This window comes from Arachis ipaensis, chromosome B8, assembly GCF_059453495.1.
Source record: "Arachis ipaensis isolate K30076 ecotype BB chromosome B8, ASM5945349v1, whole genome shotgun sequence".
Taxonomy (NCBI): Eukaryota; Viridiplantae; Streptophyta; class Magnoliopsida; order Fabales; family Fabaceae; genus Arachis; species Arachis ipaensis.
The window spans coordinates 65,728,153-65,748,236 of record NC_142443.1 but is presented as its reverse complement, the minus strand read 5'-3'; the positions used below and the strand labels follow the sequence as shown (position 1 = coordinate 65,748,236).

General features: G+C 37.9%; 2 non-coding genes across 2 annotated transcripts; both read left to right on the top strand.

Annotated features, from left to right (window-relative positions):
• The first annotated feature begins 754 nt into the window (after positions 1 to 754).
• On the top strand, positions 755 to 862 carry LOC148548404 (small nucleolar RNA R71). The gene has a single exon (XR_015897442.1). It is a non-coding gene; the product is annotated as a small nucleolar RNA R71 (small nucleolar RNA).
• Positions 863 to 5,194: 4,332 nt separating this feature from the next.
• Positions 5,195 to 5,301, top strand: LOC148548403 (small nucleolar RNA R71). Its single transcript, XR_015897601.1, has one exon. It is a non-coding gene; the product is annotated as a small nucleolar RNA R71 (small nucleolar RNA).
• The last annotated feature ends 14,783 nt before the right edge of the window (positions 5,302 to 20,084 follow it).

Sequence of the window (20,084 nt, the reverse complement as noted above, 5' to 3'; positions counted from 1 at the left end):
TTATGTCAATGGCCTTGCACTCTCCTTTTGGGTTCTCTTCTGTATTGCTTGGGAGAGTACTGGGAGGGATTTCAGTGATCCGTTTACTCAGCTGGCCCACTTGTGCTTCCAAATTTCTAATGGAAGACCTTGTTTCATTCATGAAGCTCACAGTGGCCTTGGATAGATCAGAGACTAGATTTGCTAAATTAGAAGCATTTTGTTTAGAGTTCTCTGTCTGTTGCTGAGTAGATGATGGAAAAGGTTTATTATTGTTAAACCTGTTTCTTCCACCATTATTAAAGCCTTGTTGAGGCTTTTGATCCTTCCATGAGAAATTTGGATGATTTCTCCATGATGAGTTATAGGTGTTTCCATAAGGTTCACCTAAGTAATTCACCTATGCTATTGCAGGGTTCTCAGGATCATAAGCTTCTTCTTCAGAAGATGCCTCTTGAGTACTGTTGGATGCAGCTTGCATTCCATGCAGACTCTGAGAGATCATATTGATTTGCTGAGTCAATATTTTATTCTGAGCCAATATGGCATTCAGAGTATCAACTTCAAGAACTCCCTTCTTTATAGGCGTCCCATTGTTCACAGGACTCCTTTCATAAGTGTACATGAACTGGTTATTAGCAACCATGTCAATGAGTTCTTGAACTTCTGCAGGCGTTTTCTTTAGGTGAATGGATCCACCTGTAGAAGTGTCCAGTGACATCTTTGATAGCTCAGATAAACCATCATAGAATATATCCAGGATGGTCCATTCTGAAAGCATGTCAGAAGGACACTTTTTGGTCAACTGTTTGTATCTTTCCCAAGCTTCATAGAGGGATTCACCTTCTTTCTGTCTGAAGGTTTGAACATCAGCTCTAAGCTTGCTCAGCTTTTGAGGAGGAAAGTACTTGGCTAAGAAAGCCGTGACCAGCTTATCCCAAGAGTTTAGGCTGTCTTTGGGTTGAGAATCCAACCATAATCTGGCTCTGTCTCTTACAGCAAAAGGGAAAAGCATGAGCCTGTAGACTTCAGGATCTACTCCATTAGTCTTAACAGTATCACATATCTGCAAGAATTCAGTTAAGAACTGAAAAGGATCTTCAGATGGAAGTCCATGAAACTTGCAGTTCTACTGCATCAGAGAAACTAATTGAGGTTTCAGCTCAAAGTTGTTTGCTCCAATGGCAGGAATGGAGATGCTTCTTCCATGTAAATTGGAATTAGGTGCAGTAAAGTCACCAAGCATCTTCCTTACATTATTATTATTTTCGGCTGCCATCTCCTCTTCCTGTTCGAAAATTTCTGAAAGGTTATTTCTGGATTGTTGCAATTTAGCTTCTCTTAATTTTCTCTTTAGAGTCCTTTCAGGTTCCGGATCTGCTTCAACAAGAATATTCTTGTCCTTGCTCCTGCTCATATGACAAAGAAGAGGGCACAGAAAAAATAATAATAATAATAGAGATCCTTTATACCACAGTATAGGGATCTCTGTGTGAGTAGAAGAAGAGGGGGAGACAAAGAATGTAATATAATGGAAGAAACACAACTGTGAGGAGGGTTGAGATGTGAGATGAGATGTTAGTAGATGAATAAATAAATAGAATAAGATGGGAAAGGAGGAATTTTCGAAAATAATTTTTGAAAAAGAGTTAGTGATTTTTGAAAATAGTTTTTTAAAAATGTTAGTAATTTTCGAAAATTAAGATTTAAAAATTAAAAATTAAAATAATTAATAAATTAAAAAGAAATTTTGAAAAAGGGGGAAGATATTTTCGAAAATGAGAGAGAGAGAGAGTTAGTTAGGTAGTTTTGAAAAAGTTAAGAAACAAACAAAAATTTACTTAGTTAGTTGAAACAAATTTGAAAATCAATTTTGAAAAGATAAGAAGTTAGGAAGTTAGAGAGGATATTTTTAAATCAAATTTTTGAAAGAGATAAGAAGATATTTTTGAAAAGATATGATTGAAATTAGTTTTGAAAAAGATTTGATTTTTAAAATCACAATTAATGGCTTGATTCATAAGAAATCACAAGATATGATTCTAGAATTCAAAGTTTGAATCTTTCTTAACAAGCAAGTAACAAACTTCAAATTTTTGAATCAAAACATTAATTGATTATGTTATTTTCGAAAATTTGATATAAAAATAAGAAAAAGATTTTTGAAAAATATTTTTGGAATTTTCGAAAATAACTAAGAATTTTGAAAAAGATTTGATTTTTGAAAAAGATTTTGAAAAAGATAAGATTTTCAAACTGAAAATTTGATTTGACTCATGAGAAACAATTTGATTTTAAAATTTTTTGAAAAAGTCAATCCAAATTTTCGAATTTGATGAGAGAAAATGGGAAAGATATTTTTTTTTTTTGATTTTTGAAATTTTTATGATGAGAGAGAAAAACACTAAAAAGATGCAGTGCATGAAATTTTTAGATCAAAACATGTGATGCATGCAAGAATGCTATGAATGTCAAGATGAACATCATAGACACAATTTTGAAAAACTTTTAATGCAAAGAAAACATGCAAGACACCAAACTTAGAATTCTTTAATGCTTAGACACTAAGAATTCAAGAATGCATATGAAAAACAATAAAAGACACAAAACAAAAAATCATCAAGATCAAACAAGAAGACTTACCAAGAACAACTTGAAGATCATGAAGAACACTATGAATGCATGAGAATTTTCGAAAAATGCAAGATGCACATGCAATTGACACCAAACTTATAACATGACTCAAGACTCAAACAAGAAACATGAAAAATATTTTTTTGATTTTTATGATTTTCTAATTTTTTTTATTTTTTTTTTCGAAAATTAATTGAAAAAGGAAAATAAGGATTCCAAAATTTTTAATATGAATTCCAGGAATCTTGCATTCTTAGTCTAAAGCTTCAGTCCAGGAATTAGACATGGCTCACTAGCCAGCCAAGCTTTCAATGAAAGCTCCGGTCCAAAACACTAGACATGGCCAATGGCCAGCCAAGCTTCAGCATGTAATTCAGACATGACACGCCTGACATACTCATTCCCAAAGGAATTAGACATGGATTTACAGCTAGCCAGGCTTCAACATGCTTCATGAAACACTAGAATTCATTCTTAAAAATTTTGAATAAAATTTTTGAAAACATTTTTATATTATTTTCGAAATCAGATGAGAAAATTTTAGAAATATTTTTGAAAAATTTTTGAAAATAAAATAAAAAGAAAATTACCTAATCTGAGCAACAAGATGAACCGTCAGTTGTCCAAACTTGAACAATCCCCGGCAACGGCGCCAAAAACTTGGTGCACGAAATTGTGATGTCCAGGCTCGAACAATCCCTGGCAACGTGAGCAACTTGGTACGCGTAATCGTGATTACACTTTAATTATGTAAAATTCATGGCTCTTTCTTCCCCTGGCAATGGCGCCAAGAACATGGTGCCAATACCATGGTTCACAACTTCGATACAACTAACCAGCAAGTGCACTGGGTCATCCAAGTAATACCTTACGTGAGTAAGGGTCGAATCCCACGGAGATTGTCGGTATGAAGCAAGCTATGGTCACCTTGCAAATCTCAGTTAGGCAGATATAAATTGATAATGATGTTTTCGAATAATAAATAATAGAATAGGGATAGAGGTACTTATGTAAATCATTGGTAGGAATTTCAGATAAGCGAATGGAGATGCTTTTCGTTCCTCTGAACCTCTGCTTTCCTGCTATCTTCATCCAGTCAGTCTTACTCCTTTCCATGGCTGGCTTTATGCAAGGGCATCACCGTTGTCAGTGGCTACATCCCCTCCTCTCAGTGAAAAATATGCTCACATGCTCTGTCACAGCACGGCTAATCATCTGTCGGTTCTCGATCATGCTGGAATAGGATTCACCCTCCTTTTGCGTCTGTCACTAACGCCCAGCACTCGCGAGTTTGAAGCTCGTCACAGTCATTCAATCATTGAATCCTACTCGGAATACCACAGACAAGGTTTAGACTTTCCGAATTCTCTTGAATGCCGCCATCATTCTAGCTTACGCCACGAAGATTCTGATTAGGAGATTTAAGAGATATTCATTCTAGCTTGTTGCATATAGAACGGAAGTGTTTGTCAGGCACGTGTTCATAGGGGAGAATGGTGATGAGCGTCACACATAATCATCATCTTCCTCATGTTCTTGGGTGCGAATGGATATCTTAGAAGCGAAATAAGATGAATTGAATAGAAAACAGTAGTACTTTGCATTAATCTTTGAGGAACAGCAGAGCTCCACACCTTAATCTATGGAGTGTAGAAACTCTACCGTTGAAAATACATAAGTGAAAGGTCCAAGCATGGCCGAGATGGCCAGCCCCCTAAAACGTGATCAATAGTCTCCTAAGATGAACAATGGATTAAAACTGAGACCCAAGATTCCTAATACAATAGTAAGAGGTCCTATTTATAATAAACTAGCTACTAGGGTTTACATGAGTAAGTAATTGATGCATAAATCCACTTCCGGGGCCCACTTGGTGTGTGCTTGGGCTGAGCTTGAGTGTTGCACGTGTAGAGGTCCTTCTTGGAGTTCAACGCCAGCTTTTGTGCCAGTTTGGGCGTTCAACTCTGGTTTTGGATCCTTTTCTGGCGCTGGACGCCAGATTTGGGCAGAGAGCTGGCGTTGAACGCCAGTTTATGTGGTCTATTCTTGGCCAAAGTATGGACTATTATATATTTCTGGAAAGCCCTGGATGTCTACTTTCCAACGCAATTGGAAGCGCGCCATTTCGAGTTCTGTAGCTCCAGAAACTCCACTTTGAGTGCAGGGAGGTCAGAATCCAACAACATCAGCAGTCCTTCTTCAACCTCTGAATCTGATTTCTGCTCAAGTCCCTCAATTTCAGCCAGAAAATACCTGAAATCACAGAAAAACAGACAAACTCATAGTAAAGTCCAGAAATGTGAATTTAACATAAAATCTAATGAAAACATCCCTAAAAGTAACTAGATCCTACTAAAAACATACTAAAAACAATGTCAAAAAGCGTATAAATTATCCGCTCATCATGTTGCCTCTTTCAGAAGCATAGAAGTAGTCATTCTTAGCTACAGTCTCAATGACATCTATGGCTTCTTCAATGGTCTTCTTCTTGTTTAGAGATCCCCCGGATGAGTGGTCTACTGCCTTCTTTGATTCATAAGAAAGACCTTCATAGAAAATGTGCAACTGCACCCATTCATTGAACATATCTGGCGGGCATCTTCTTTTCAAGTCTTTAAACCTCTCCCATGCTTCATATAGAGTCTCACCATCTTGTTGTCTGAAGGTTTGTACCTTAGCTCTCAACCTGTTGATCCATTGAGGAGGATAGAATCTTGCCAAGAATTTGTTCACCACATCTTCCTAGGTTGCTAAACTCCCCTTTGGAAAGGATTCCAGCCATTTAGATGCTTTGTCCTTGAGTGAGAAGGGAAACAGAAGTAGTCTATAGGTGTTAGGATGAACACCATTAGACTTCACAGTATCACATATCCTCATGAAAGTGGTTAGATGTTGATTGGGGTCTTCTTGGACACTTCCCCGGAATGAACAATTGTTCTGAATAAGGGTGATGAGCTGTGGCTTTAGTTCAAAGTTGTTGGCATGTATGGTTGGCTTTTGGATGCTACTTCCACAGTCTCCTGGGTTTGGGTTGATGTAAGAACACAGAACTCTTCTCTCTTGTCCAGCCTGATGCGCTGGACCTTCTCTGCCATGGTTGTGAGCCTCTTCTTAATGATGGTTCTCCATATTCTCATCCATGTCTAGTTCAAAGTACTCTTCCTCTTCCTCAGCACCAACTACTCTCTTCCCTCTTGCTTCCCTCCTTATTCTAAGGAAGGTCCTCTCAGGTTCAGAATCAAAGGAAGTTGAAGCCCTGCTTCTTCTACCTGTTATACAACCAATAGGGCATAAGCAAAAAGAATAGATGCAGAGAGTATTTTCTGCAAAAATGCTGTTAGTGTGAGTGATGCAATATATCAAACAGTTAGTGGGTCAGTGAACTAAATAGTAAAAAAATGATATGCAGATGGCACCACAAATAGGTGAGAGGTAAAGGGAAGGAAATAACTAAAACTGAAAGTAAATTACTCAGATGGAATTAAATCAAACAAAAGAAAAGTGCTCAATCAAGTTATCCACCAATTTAATCATTGTTGATACAAAATTAATCCCCAGCAACGGCGCCATAAACTTGATGCACGGAAACTTGTCTCTCAATAGATTTCCCTCGGCAAGTATACCAAATTATCGTCAAGTAAAAACTCACAATAGAGTGAGGTCGAATCCCACAGGTATTGATTAGTCAAGCAACTTTAATTGGAGGAATGTTCTAGTTGAGCTAAGCAGAATTTGATATGAGAATTGCAGGAAATTAAATGGCGGGAAAGTAATTGGCAGAAAATGTAAATGCTGGAAATAAAGAGCTGAATATAAATGACAGAAAGTAAATTGCAGAATCTTAAATGGGGAATGGGGAATTTAGCATGAAAGTAAATGGCAGAAACTAAAGAGAATGGGTAGATCAGAAATGGAGAATTCATTGGGCTTAGGAGATGTTGCATTCTCCGGATCAAGTTCATTTTCATCTCTTCCTCAATCAATGCATTCATTGATCTCCTTGGCAATCTTAAGTGATTGAATTCCAATTCCTTGGTAACTCAATCTCTCAAATCTTGATCAATAGCCAATTCCTTGGTCTAATTGCTCATGAGAAGAGATGTGGTCCGGTCACTGATTATACCACATGTATTTCCAAATCAAAGTATTGGGAGAATTATATGTCACCATATCCGCCCAAACCCCAATTTGGTCCAACATGAGAAAGCATTTCTAGCATGATCTCTTCATTCCTCTTCCAAGGTTCAAAAGAGATCCAAGTATGAATAGTTTCTTTTCCAAGACAACTATCCAATTGGATGAAGATTGAAAGCTTTCAAGTAAAATCAAGAGAAAAGAAAGAAGAAGAATAATGAAAACTATTATTGATCCATCAAATTACAACAGAGCTCCCTAACCCAATGAAAGGGGCTTAGTTGTCCATGGCTCTGGGAATGGAAAGCAAAGATGGAGAGTACATTCTGAAGTAAAACTAGAAGTTGTAGAGAAAGTAAAATTATACAGAGAGTAGTCATCTCAATCCCCCAAAAGCTTTCTCTCTAGTTCAAAATTACCCATATATATACTACTCTTCTGATCTTCCAATTGGCTCTTCAAGTCTTGGATATAGGCCTTTGGATCTTGAGTTGAAGCAGTTTGGAATCTACAGTGGGCTCAGCTTTACTTGCAGAGAAAGTGTGAAGTAGGCATGGACTTTGGCTAGGACGTTAGTGGCGTTAACGTTAAGTGAAAATGTGGGTTCGAGAACGTTAGTGACAATCAGCTTTTGCTCTAACGTTCCTAGCCCAAGATGAGTTACGTTAACTTCAACGTTAGTGGCACTAACGTGACCACTAACGTTGCCTCTTGATCCATCGCGAGCGTTATTGGCGTTTACCTTTGCCAATAACGTTGCCCTTGGCCCCTTCTTCCATACGTTAGAGTCCACGTTAGTGTAGCTAACGTGACTCTTAACGTGGGTATGCCTCAACTTCGAGAGCGTTAGTGACACTTACCTTTGTCACTAACGCTCCAAACACCCTTCTTCCCACGTTAGAGTTCACGTTACTTAGGTTAACGTGACTTCTAACGTGGTAGTGATAGCCATCTCCAACGTTAGTGACAAAGGTGAGTGTCACTAACGTTGGCTCATCATTCCTTTCCTCCACATTAGCTTCCACGTTAATGCAATTAACGTGGCAACTAACATGGCTAATAGAGGCTTAGTCCAACGTTAGTGACAAAGGAGAGTGTCACTAACGTTGGCTCTTTATTGCTTCTCCCACGTTAGAGTTCACGTTAATGTAGTTAACGTGACTATTAACGTGGCTAAGTGTGCCCCTCTCCCCAACGTTAGTGGCATTCACTTTTACCACTAACGTTGGAGCTTTACTTCTCTTCTACGTTAGCTTCCACGTTAACGTAGTTAACGTGGACACTAACGTGGGCTATGATGGCTCACGAAAGCGTTATTGGTGTTCACTTTTCTTGTTAACGTTGTAAGCTAGCCTCCTTTCCACGTTAATGGTCACGTTAGTTGGACTAACGTGGCTATTAACGTAGCATCTTCCTTGCTTCCTTTGTCCTGAAATCAAGCAAATAAAGTGCATCAAAGCTAGGTTCTAACCCATGAGATCATGCATCATTCAATTTATCATTCAATTCATGCATAATTCTCATGAAAATCATATAAAATTCACAATGTTTGCTTGAATCAAGATGTAAATGATTATTTACCCAAAACTTGCTTATTTCATAAGAAAGTGCATGAAACTACCCTAAAACCATAAAGAAAAGGTCAGTGAAACTGGCCAAAATGCCCTGGCATCAGCTCTTCAACTTGAGATTCCTATATGTGCTCAACATATCCTGAACACCCAATCACTACTTTCTCTTGTTCAATAATCTCTACCTCCTCCTCTTGTTGTACTTCTTGCTTTAACTCTTCTTCCTCACCTTGGAGCTCTAAATTCACTCCCTCACTAAGCTCCTTGGTTGACCCTCCACATTTGTCAATGGGAGTACTTGGAATGCATGAGCTTAGATGGGAGGCTATGTGGTTAATGGCTTCTACCATGATAGCCATCTTGGTCTCTAGCTCTTTAAACTCCTTTTCCGTCCCCTCTTATTATCTTTGGATATGAGAGTCAAGATCTCTTAGTTCTTGCGTGAGGGCTTCATTGGGGGCGGTGGTGGAAGAGAGGGTTCATTATTTGAGGGAAAGGTATTGTAGTTAGAAGGTGGTTCATATTGGTGAAAGTCTTGAGGTGGTGTATACGGAATTTGTGGTTCTTGGGAGTATTGGTGTTGGAATGGTGGTGGCTCTAGATATGATTCATATGGTGGTTAATATGGTGGGTATGAGTTAGGATCATTTGGAGGTGGATGGTAGTATGCGGATTGTGAGTATGGTGGAGGGCTATATTGAGGAGGGGATTCATATGTATGTGGTGGTTGTGGTTGACAATCACAATAAGGGTCATCACATACATTAGATTGGTATGCATTAGGATTAGGATTATACCCATAAGAATTCGGAGAGTAGGAATGTTGGGGTGGCGCTTGAACGGCTTGGATGGAATAAAATGCCTTTTGTTCCTTGCGCATCTCCGTGAGGAGAGTAGTCATATCCCCAAGCACTCTTGTCAAACTTGATTCGGAAGGAGATTGTTGCCAAGAAAGTTGTCCATAAGCTTGGGGCTCCTCCCACCCTTGATTTCCAAATCCATGATGCACATCCTCATTGAAGCTTCCATTTCCTACAACATAGTTTGAACCACACTCATAGCTAAAGTGATGAGAATTCATGGTGATAAGAGAAAATAAAAACAAAAACTAACAAGGACAAGGAGAGAAAAATCCTACAACTAGCAAAAACCAACAAACAAACTAAAAATCAAGCTATTCACAATATATACAATAGCCAATAACATAGCACCATTGCAATTTTCCGGTAACGGTGCCATTTTGATGTTCGGGTTCTTATGCGGTTTAGAATTTCACAAATGAAATCTCGTTGCAAGTATAGTTCTAAACTAACAAAGAGTCCTCACATACAAAAATATTGGTTGTCATGAGCACAATCTCCAATAAGAATTAACCGAAGTATTGAAACCTCAGGTCGTCTCACAAGGAATTGCAATGAAGTGGTCAATTATTGGCTATAAAGGAACAAGGGGTTTGGTTTATAAAAGGGGCAAGAAATTAAATGGGCAAGAATTTAAATGACAAGAAGAGTAAATCAAGAATTAATAAAGGCAAGGTAAAGAACTCTTGGATAAACATAGGTAATTGAGATCACCATCCTTGTCTACAAACCATGTATTGACAATTATGAGGAACCAAACTCATTAAGTCTACTTACAAAAGCCTTAAGTATGTAATATCTACTCCTAGGATTGAAGTACATCAAATGGCTTGATCAACATCAATCCATAAGTCCTAACCTAGCTACTTATTAACTTAGTAGTAGGCTAGAGTCAATGGTTATCAAATTGACCACTAAGGGTTCTCAAATCACCAATTCAATGAGACCCAATGACTCAAGGTCACTCAATTCCCTTAGCCTAGGCCAAGAGTAAAGAAAGCTACTCAAACACTAGTGTAAACATTTTATCAAACACCTATAGTGCAATAAAAGTAAAAATCACAAAATACTAGAATTAATGAAACCCATGACTACCACAAGCATGAAATCAACAATAGCAATTAAGATGAACATAAAAAGGACATAGAAACATAAAATTGCATTAGAAAAAATCAAGATCCACAATGGTTCATCAACATAAAAGAGAGGAAAATAAGGAATTAACAAGAGAAACTAAGAAGATTAAGACAATAGAACACTAAAATATAAAGAGAATTGAAATCAAAACAAGAATTGGAAGAGAAATTTGAGAGAGATTAACCTAACTTTACCCTAATTTCTATCCTAAATCTAGAGAGAGGAGAGAGCCTCTCTCTCTAGAATTCTACCCTAAAACATGATAAAAACTAAACTATGGCTACTTGGTTCCTTCCCCCTTCAATCCTTGGGTTCAATAGCATCAGAAATGAGTTGGATTGGGCCCAAAATGCTTCAGAAATCGCTGGCAATGTTTTGCCCAAAATGGTCCACGCTGGTCCTGCGACGCGTGCACGTGAAGGATGCGTGCGCGTCACTTAACGGCATAGAAAATATGGCAAATTTTATATCATTTTGAAGCCCCGGATGTTAGCTTTTTAATGCAACTAGAACCTCTTCATTTGGACCTTTGTAGCTCAAGTTATGATCGATTTAGTACGAAGAGGTCAGGATTGACAGCTTTGCAGTTCCTTCATTTCTTCATGAGTTCTCCCACTTTGCATGCTTTTCCTTCATTCCTTCAATCCAATCTTTGCCTTCTAAACCTGAAATCACTTAACAAACATATCAAGGCATCGAATGGAATTAAAGTGGATTAAATCTAGCTATTTTAAGGCCTAAAAAGCATGTTTTTACTCTTAAGCACAAATTAAGGGAGAATTACAAAACTATGCTATTTCATTGAATAAATATGGGAAAAGGTGATAAAATCCCCTAAATTAAGCACAAGATAAACCACAAAATTGGGGTTCATCAATTACCGAATGACGGGGTAGCTCCTATATACGCGAACGGATCTGTGCTCGTGAATGGTTTTGTACATAGTGACAGCAGTGCTTCTGGTGGTTCTGAGGGTATAGCTATAGCTGCAGACGAGGAGGAGGAGGAGGATCTTGAGATAGAGATAGAGCAAGATGAGGAGATGTGGAGCATCATAACGATCTTTTGAATGGCCACGTGTAGATATAGTCTGACAGTAGTAGGGGCATTCTTTTGATGACACTCTAGTCTGACATTGTCTGTTAGTTAGTCTCTCACTTGTGTTAGTACACCTAAGAGCTAGGAGCTGTAGAGTGGTTAGGCTAGCCTGGGTGCCAACTTAGCGGCTTTTTGTATGGTCCAGGCAGTGAGAATGTCGTATATATATTAGCTATGTAGGTTCGATGAGGACGTAAACTGACATGGCCTTTGTAAATGTTACATGTTTTGTTATGGTGTACATGAAGTAAATTATCAGCTGTGTGCTATGTTTCCTAATGCTTCCTTTATATTTCTGCCTATGTATGCTTGTTTGTATTACTTCATCGCTCGCAATGATAAAAGTTAAATAAAAAAAAAGTTACTCATAAAATTGGCAACGTTCTAACAAGGAACAGGCTCATATATTAAATAACAGTTAATAATTAGGAAGAACAAGTTGGTAACACTTAGCTTCTTGTATGACCATGGCATATCGGAAGTTGGGTTGTTAGAATTTGGTAGAGAGTAGTTCGTTCCCAATAGAGCCTGAGGAGGCGGGACTGACTATGCTTCACTGCGTACTCTGTTATGTGTCTCATGCTATTAAGGTATCTTTAAGATACATTTGGCATGAATGTTTATGAGCGCTCATTTTGGAAATGTTCATGCGTTACTTGAGATATTAAGACTGATCACCTTAATGTTGATTGTTTGGTGCGGATAAGACCTCAATGACTGCAAATAGGCATAGTTTAACCGAGCTCTGAATGACGAAACGGTGCGAGGCATAGCTATCTTAATAGCTGTTAAGATCTCCATGGCTACGGCTTTGAGAGATTTGGATGCTGTAAGGAATGAACGCTTGTTTCACTTGTGGGAAATTTGGACACTTGGCGAGGAATTGCCCAAAAGGATTTGCTCGGAATCCAGTGCAAACCCAGCAACAAGGTCGATTGTTTGCTATGACTGTTGATGATGCTATGCAATCAGATGCCCTGATCCAAGGTCAGTTTTATGTCAAAAATTAATTTCTAACTATACTGTTTGATTCGGGTGCATCGTATTCCTTTATTTCTTCGACTGTTGCTCGTGAGTTGGGACTAGATTTCTCTAAGTTAAACTTTGATTTAATTGTTCATACACCTGCATCCCAAATTGCTTTGACTAGTTTAGTATGCCTACAAGTACCATTTACTATTAGGAACAGGACTTTCATACATGATTTAATCTATTTGCCTCGATGTGGCTTAGAAGTTATTCTAGGGCTAGATTGGTTATCTAAATATCATGTTTTCCTTGATTGCTTTGAAAGAACTGCTGTTATTCAATCTGATAGTCCACATACTAAACCATTTCTATCCCATACTTTATATCTAAATTCTGTAAGAGTTACCATAGACGGGAGTGATTGTGAGGGGTACGTTCTGTTAGCGGCTAGCTTGAATGATAGTGAATTAAGCTTAGAACGGATCCGAGTGGTGAAGGAATTTCCTTATGTTTTTCCGAACGACATACCTGAGTTTCCTCCTCAGCGAGATATAGAATTCAGCATTGATCTAGTACCTGAAACCGGATTGATTTCTATAGCACCATACCGGATGTCACCACTAGAACTTCCAGAGTTGAAGAAGCAGTTGGATGAGCTACTTGGAAAGAAGTTTATTCATCCCAGTGCATCACCTTGGAGAGCTCCAGTATTGCTGGTAAACAAGAACGATGGTGGAATGAGACTTTGCGTAGATTATCGACAGTTAAATAAGGTCACTATTAAGAACAAGTATCCACTTCCACGGATTGATGATCTGATGGATCAGCTGAAAGGTGCAACTGTATTCTTGAAGAATGACTTGCGGTCAGGTTATCACCAGATTCGAGTGAAGGAATCAGATATACCAAAGACTGCGTTCAGGACTCGATATGGTCACTATGAGTATCCGGTTATGTCGTTTGGACTGACTAATGCTCCTGCGATTTCATGGATTACATGAATCGTATTTTCCATCCGTACCTTGATTAGTTCGTAGTGGTTTTCATAGACGACATCCTCATTTATTCGAAGACAGAAAGAGAGCATGAAGAACATCTAAGGACTGTATTGCAGATACTGAGGACTCGGAAGTTATATGCTAAACTATCAAAGTGCAAATTCTGGACAGAGAAGGTGCCATTTTTGGGGCATGTTATATCACAGGGAAGATTTATACAAAGATTTGTACCGGTTCGGAAATTAGCAAAATAATTTTGTTGTGAGCATAGCCCAAACCGATAGTCAATCCTCAATCAAATTTAAATATGTTGGTTGTCACAAACTACAAACCCCAATAAAAATTAACCGAAGTATTTAAACCTCGGGTTGTCTCACAAGGAATTGCAATGAAGTGATCAATTATTAGCTAAGAAGATGCAAGGGGGTTTGATTTGGTAAAAGGGCAAGAAAATAAAAGACAAGAAAGGTAAAACAAACAACTAAAGAAAACAATTAATAAAGAGAGACATTCATGGCAAGGATTGAGATCATGGGCTTTCTATCCTAGTCATTAATCATAACACTAACAATGGAAGAAGGTGCAAAGTTATCTTCCATTAGAGAAAGTCAAATAAGACTAGCTAATCTCACTCCAAAAATTCTAATCAACTTACTAATTGAATTAGCAAAAGATTAGCATTAATGGAAACAATATTAGCTAACAACTCTAGATCACCAACTTGAGTTGGGTATTCATGACTCAAGATTACCCAATTCCTCTTTCCAAGCCAAAAATGCTCAAAGATCTACTCTAACATCCTTCCAAGTATTTTGTCAAACACTTGGAAGGCATAAAAGGAAAGCATTGTAAATTGACAACAAGAATATTAAATCTACAACTACCCAATATAAGAAATTAACAACAACTCAAAACAACAAGGGAATGTAAAACATGAATTGCATAAAAAGAAAATCCAAATCCAACAATAGTGCAACAACATAAAAGATACATGAAAGGGGAAATTGACAAGAAAACTAAGAAAGCATAGATGTAACAACAAGAAATTGAAATAGAAACAAGATGAAAACAGAAAATTAAGCCTAGATCTAGGAGAATTTGACCTAATCCTAACCTAATTCTAGAGAGAAGAGGGATCTTCTCTCTCTAGAAACTAACTACATGCTTCCTAATCTACAACTAATTGCTCCCTCTTTACCCAAGCTTGAATTCTGCATGAAGTACCCTCAGAAATGAGTTGGATTTGGGCTTGGGCAGCTCAGAAATCGCCCCCAGCATTTTCACTTTAATGAGGTCACGTGCGAGCTGTGACGCGTACGCATGGGTCACGCGTACGCGTCGTCTGGCATTTTTCTTCTCACGCGTACTGATGAACGGATTTTTGACGGTTTAGAATTCCTCAATGAATTCTTGTTGCAAGTAAATTTTCTAAACCAAGAAATAATCCTTTCATGCAAAAAAATTTGTTTGTCATTTAAGCAAACCCAATAAAAATAAACCGAAGTATTTAAACCTCGGGTCGTCTCTCAAGGAATTCCAGGGAAGTATGTTAATATTGGTTATGAGATAGTATTTTTTTGGGTTTTTGAAATAAAGAACAAGGAAATAAAATGGCAAGAAAATAAATTAATAACTAGAAAAGCTCTTGGCAAGGTATGAGAACTAGACGTCCTATCCTAGTTATCCTTATCAATTGTGATGAGAATTGTCCATTGCTCCAACTTAGTTAACCTCTAATTATGAAGGAAAGTCAAGTGGATAAATCAATTTGATTCTTCAAATCCTAGTCAACTCCTAAGGAAAGACTAGCTTTAGAGGGATCCAAATCAACTAGCAACTTTCAATTATCAATCAACAACGGAGTTTGATAACTCAAGAGTCTCCAATTACTCAACCAAAGCCAAGAGGAGAAAAACCTACTCTAAAATCCAACCAAGAATTTTATCAAATACTTGGAAGGCATAACATAAAAACATAGAAAACTAGCAAGGAATATTAAATCCAAACGACCAATTGAAAGCATCAATAACTCAAATAATAGAAGAAGCAATAAATATGAAATACCTCAAATTGCATTAAATAGAAAATCAAATCTAACATGGAGTTCATAAACTAAATTGGAGAATAAATAAATCAACAAGAGAAATAAAATAAATTAGAATTCTAAAATGAATAAAAGTAGAAGGGAAAACTTAATTAACTAAGATAGAAATCTGAAATTGAGAAGAACTAAAAAGGAACCTTAAAACCGAGAGAGAGGAGAGAGCCTCTCTCTCTAGAAAACTATATCTAAAACCTAAAATTCTGTGAATGAAAGTTGTATCAATCGAATTCATGATTCCCCCACTCTGCAGCCTCTAATCTGTGTTTTCTAGGCCAAAAACTAGGTCCAAAACCAGCCCAAAATTGCCCCTAACGTCTTTTGCGATTTCTGCACGTGGCGCATGTCACACGTACGCGTCAGTCACGCGTACGCGTCGATGGTCCTCTTCGCATGTCACGCGTAAGCGTCAGTTACGCACATGCGTTGCTGTGCAATCTCGCTTGTCACGCATACGCGTCAGGTACATGCACGTGTCGCTGTGAAAATCTCCAAATCACATGCATGCGTGAGCCATGCCTGCGCGTCGATCCTTGCTGGTTATCTCCTTTATTTCTTGTGATCCTTGCATTTTTGCAAGCTTCCTCTCCATCCTCTAAGCCATTCCTGCCCTATATAGCCTGAAAACACATAGCACACAGATCACGGCATCGAATGGTATAAAGGAGAATTAAAATACACAATTTAAAGGCTTAAGAAGCAAGTTTTCAACCATAGAACAAAATTGGGAAGGATTTGTTAAACCATGCAAATTACATGAATAAATGTGCAAAGGGTTGATAAAAACCACTCAAATCAGCACAAGACAAACCATAAAATAGTGGTTTATCAATCTCCCCACACTTACACATTAGCATGTCCTCATGCTAAGCTCAGGGAAACCAAAAGAATAAATGGCGGAAAGTAAGACTCATGCAATGCAACCTATGTATATAAATGCAACTATATGCTAAGATGTTTCTATCTACTTGGTTGAAAGTAAACAAGTTCTCCAAGACAAATATAAATCAGATTCCACTAATTTAAATCACACAATAAAAGACAAGCAAACTTGTAAGAAGATAGCTCATGAAAGCAGGGAGCATAGAATCAAGCATTGAACCCTCACTGGTAGTGTATATGCACTCTAATCGGTCAAGTGTCTAGGGTTAATCCACTCTACTCTTCTCTAGTCATGCTTTCTAAAACTTTGTTCTTCATCTAACCAATCAACAAATATTTAGTGTACCAATGTAGACATCATGAGGTCTTTTCAAGGTTGTAATGGGGCTAAGGTAAAGGTGAGAATATATGTATGGCCAAGTGAGCTATAATATGAATCTTTGACTAACCTAAGTTCTCACCTAACATACACACACTCTATATAACTCTAAAATCATGCCTAGCTACCCAAAATTCTCACTTTTGCATCGCATACTCATGTATCAATTTTTAATTCCATCACATATGCATTGATCTTTTATTTAACTTAGCATTGGGGTGGTTTTATCCCCTATCTATTTATTTCTTTTTTTGTACTTTTTTTTCAAGTAAGAATGAAAACATAGCATATCAATGCATATGGTATTTTCTGGTTTCATATGAGTAGGCACCCAAATTCCCAATATTCAAATAAAGTAGAAACACAACACATTCTCATTAACCCAGGTTCCCACACTTCCCCACACTTAGTTAACACACTATCTTAAGCTAACCATAGATTCAAATTTGGTAATTAATTATTTTTCTGCTTAAGGCTAGTGATGTGATAATATAAAGAACAAATGGGGATTAAAAAGCTCAAAGTGGCAAACAAAGGTAATTGAAATGGTAGGCTATTTGGGATAAGTGAGCTAATAACAAATGATGGCCTCAATCATATGTATGCATGCAAATACACTAAACAATGGACATATAGAATGCAACAAACTATAGATTGCAATCATAGGGAAGAAAACACACAAGAATAAAAATCATGGTTAAATAATGTAACCATATAATTAAGCTCAAAATCTCATAGGTTGTGTGTTCTTAGCTATAAACCATGTTCCAAATTACGATACAAAAAAGTTTTAATTTAAATTAGTGAAATGCTATAAAAAGTGTCTTGAAAATGAACTTATCACTCCAACCAAGTAGTGGTAGAAGAACATGCACAAAATCAAACAAACATGCAATCAAACATGCAAATGCAAAAACTAATTTAACAAGGAAAATTAAACATTGGTGTTCAAATAGGAAATAACTAACCCACGGAAGTCGGTATCGACCTCCCCACACTTAAGGATTGGTTGCACCGTCCTCGGTGCATGCTAAGATGTGCAAGTGCACGGGTGGTTACCAGTGATGCTTTTCTCCAAAAATTGTGCAGATTGACTCGTCGGTTGCCCCATTGAGAAGCTTTCCCTTTCCCTTCTTCGGTGGCCATCCTGAAAGAAGAGGAAAAAGAAGAAAAGTAATCCAGAAATAAAGATAAGAAAACAAATAAAATATGAGTGGGTTAATACAAAATAATGAGGGTCTCAGCTACATGGTACCTACAACATGTGAGTGAGAAAACAGTATAAGCAAATGACATATCAATAGTACAAAAATTGCAATAATGGGGGAGAGAGTGTGGGTAATGCAAGATAATATAAGTGCATATCAATGCAAATGGAATGCAAGTATCATAAAAGATTAGCATTGACTTATGAATAATAATACCGAATCATTTAAAACAAGTCACAAAGCACCAAAATAATTCAAGAAAAGATGCAACAGTTGAATAAGAAAATTTAACACCAATGGAAAAATAATAAACTGAGAAAAGAAAATAAAAGTATGCACAAGATTAAAATGCAGTAAATGAAAGTATGCAAATAAATTAAGTAAAATAGAATGAAAGAGAATAAGGATGAGAAGTCAAAGGAATGGAGAAGAAGAAAGTAAGAAAAGAGGAGGAAAGAATGAGAAAGGAGAAGGGAATGAGAAACGGGACGCGACACGCGCGCGCAAGTCACGCGTGTGCGTGAAAACTGCATTAGCCATACGATGCGTACGCGTCGCTCATGCGTACGCGTGGGTTTCCGAAAATGAACACTGACGAGCGAGCGTCGGTCACGCGTACGCGTGAAAACCTGCGCGACTCCAGTACCATGGCATCACAACTCTCTGTTCAAGCACTCTTTCAATCCGATTGGCAATCCCATGCGTACGCGTCAGAGATGCTTACGCGTGGATTGGAAAAAACGCAGGGGATGTGTACGCGTGCAGAACGCGTACGCGTGGGTTGGCTTGTGCGCCAGGCACCCCTCCTGCATCGTTCCAGCACAACTCTCTGTTTGTTTTCTCTTTATTGTGCAGTCACACACGACGCGTGCACGTCGTAGACACTTGCGCGTCGATCCCCTTTTTTTAAGCAGAATGCAGGTGGTGATGCAGAAATTATGAATGAACACTGATAAAAAGAAAATAAAATAAAACTACGAATAAAAAGGGACGATCATACCATGGTGGGTTGTCTCCCACCTAGCACTTTTAGTTTTTTTTTTTTGATAAAAACCTAGCACTTTTAGTTATTGTCCTTAAGTTGGACATTTGGTGAGCTCCTTGTCATGGTAGCTTGTGCTTGAACTCATCTTGAAACTTTCACCAACGCTTGGACTTCCAATAAGCTCTAACATTTCCAAATAAATTCGCCAAGCCTTGATGAAATTCTTCACAAACTTTGAGCTCTGGTGCATGAAATTGTGTATGTCAATGTCAATATTACTATTTCTCACAAATTCGCACAACTAACCAACAAGTGCACTGGGTCCTCCAAGTAACACCTTACGTGAGTAAGGGTCGATCCCACGGAGATTGTTGGTTTGAAGCAATCTATGGTTATCTTGTAAATCTTAGTCAGGAAATCAATTATAATTATCAGTATGAATTGCGAAGAATAAAAGAGCATGAATTAAATACTTGTTCTGCAGTAATGGAGAATATGTTGCAGTTTTGGAGATGCTTTGTCTTCTGAATCTCTGCTTTCTCCCTGTCTTCTTCTTCACGCACGCAAGGTTCTTCCTATGGCAAGCTGTGTGTTGGTGGATCACCGTTGTCAATGGCTACCATCCGTTCTCTCAGTGAAAAAGGTCCAGGTGCGTTGTCACCGCACGGCTAATCATCTGTCGGTTCCCACTCATGCTGGAATAGGATCCATTGATCCTTTTGCGTCTGTCACTATGCCCAGCCCTTGTGAGTTTGAAGCTCGTCACAGTCATTCAATCCCTGAATCCTACTCGGAATACCACAGACAAGGTTTAGACTTTCCGGATTCTCAAGAATGCTGCCAATGGATTCTAGCTTATACCACGAAGATTCTGATTAAGGAATCCAAGAGATATTCATTCAATCGAAGGTAGAACGGAGGTGGTTGTCAGGCATGCGTTCATAGGTTGAGGATGATGATGAGTGTCACGGATCATCACATCCATCATATTGAAATGCGAATAAACATCTTAGATAGAAACAAGCGTGTTCGAATAGAAAACAGAAATAATTGCATTAATTCATCGAGACACAGCAGAGCTCCTCACCCCCAATAATGGAGTTTAGAGACTCATGCCATCAAAGAGTACAAAGTTCAGATCTAAAATAT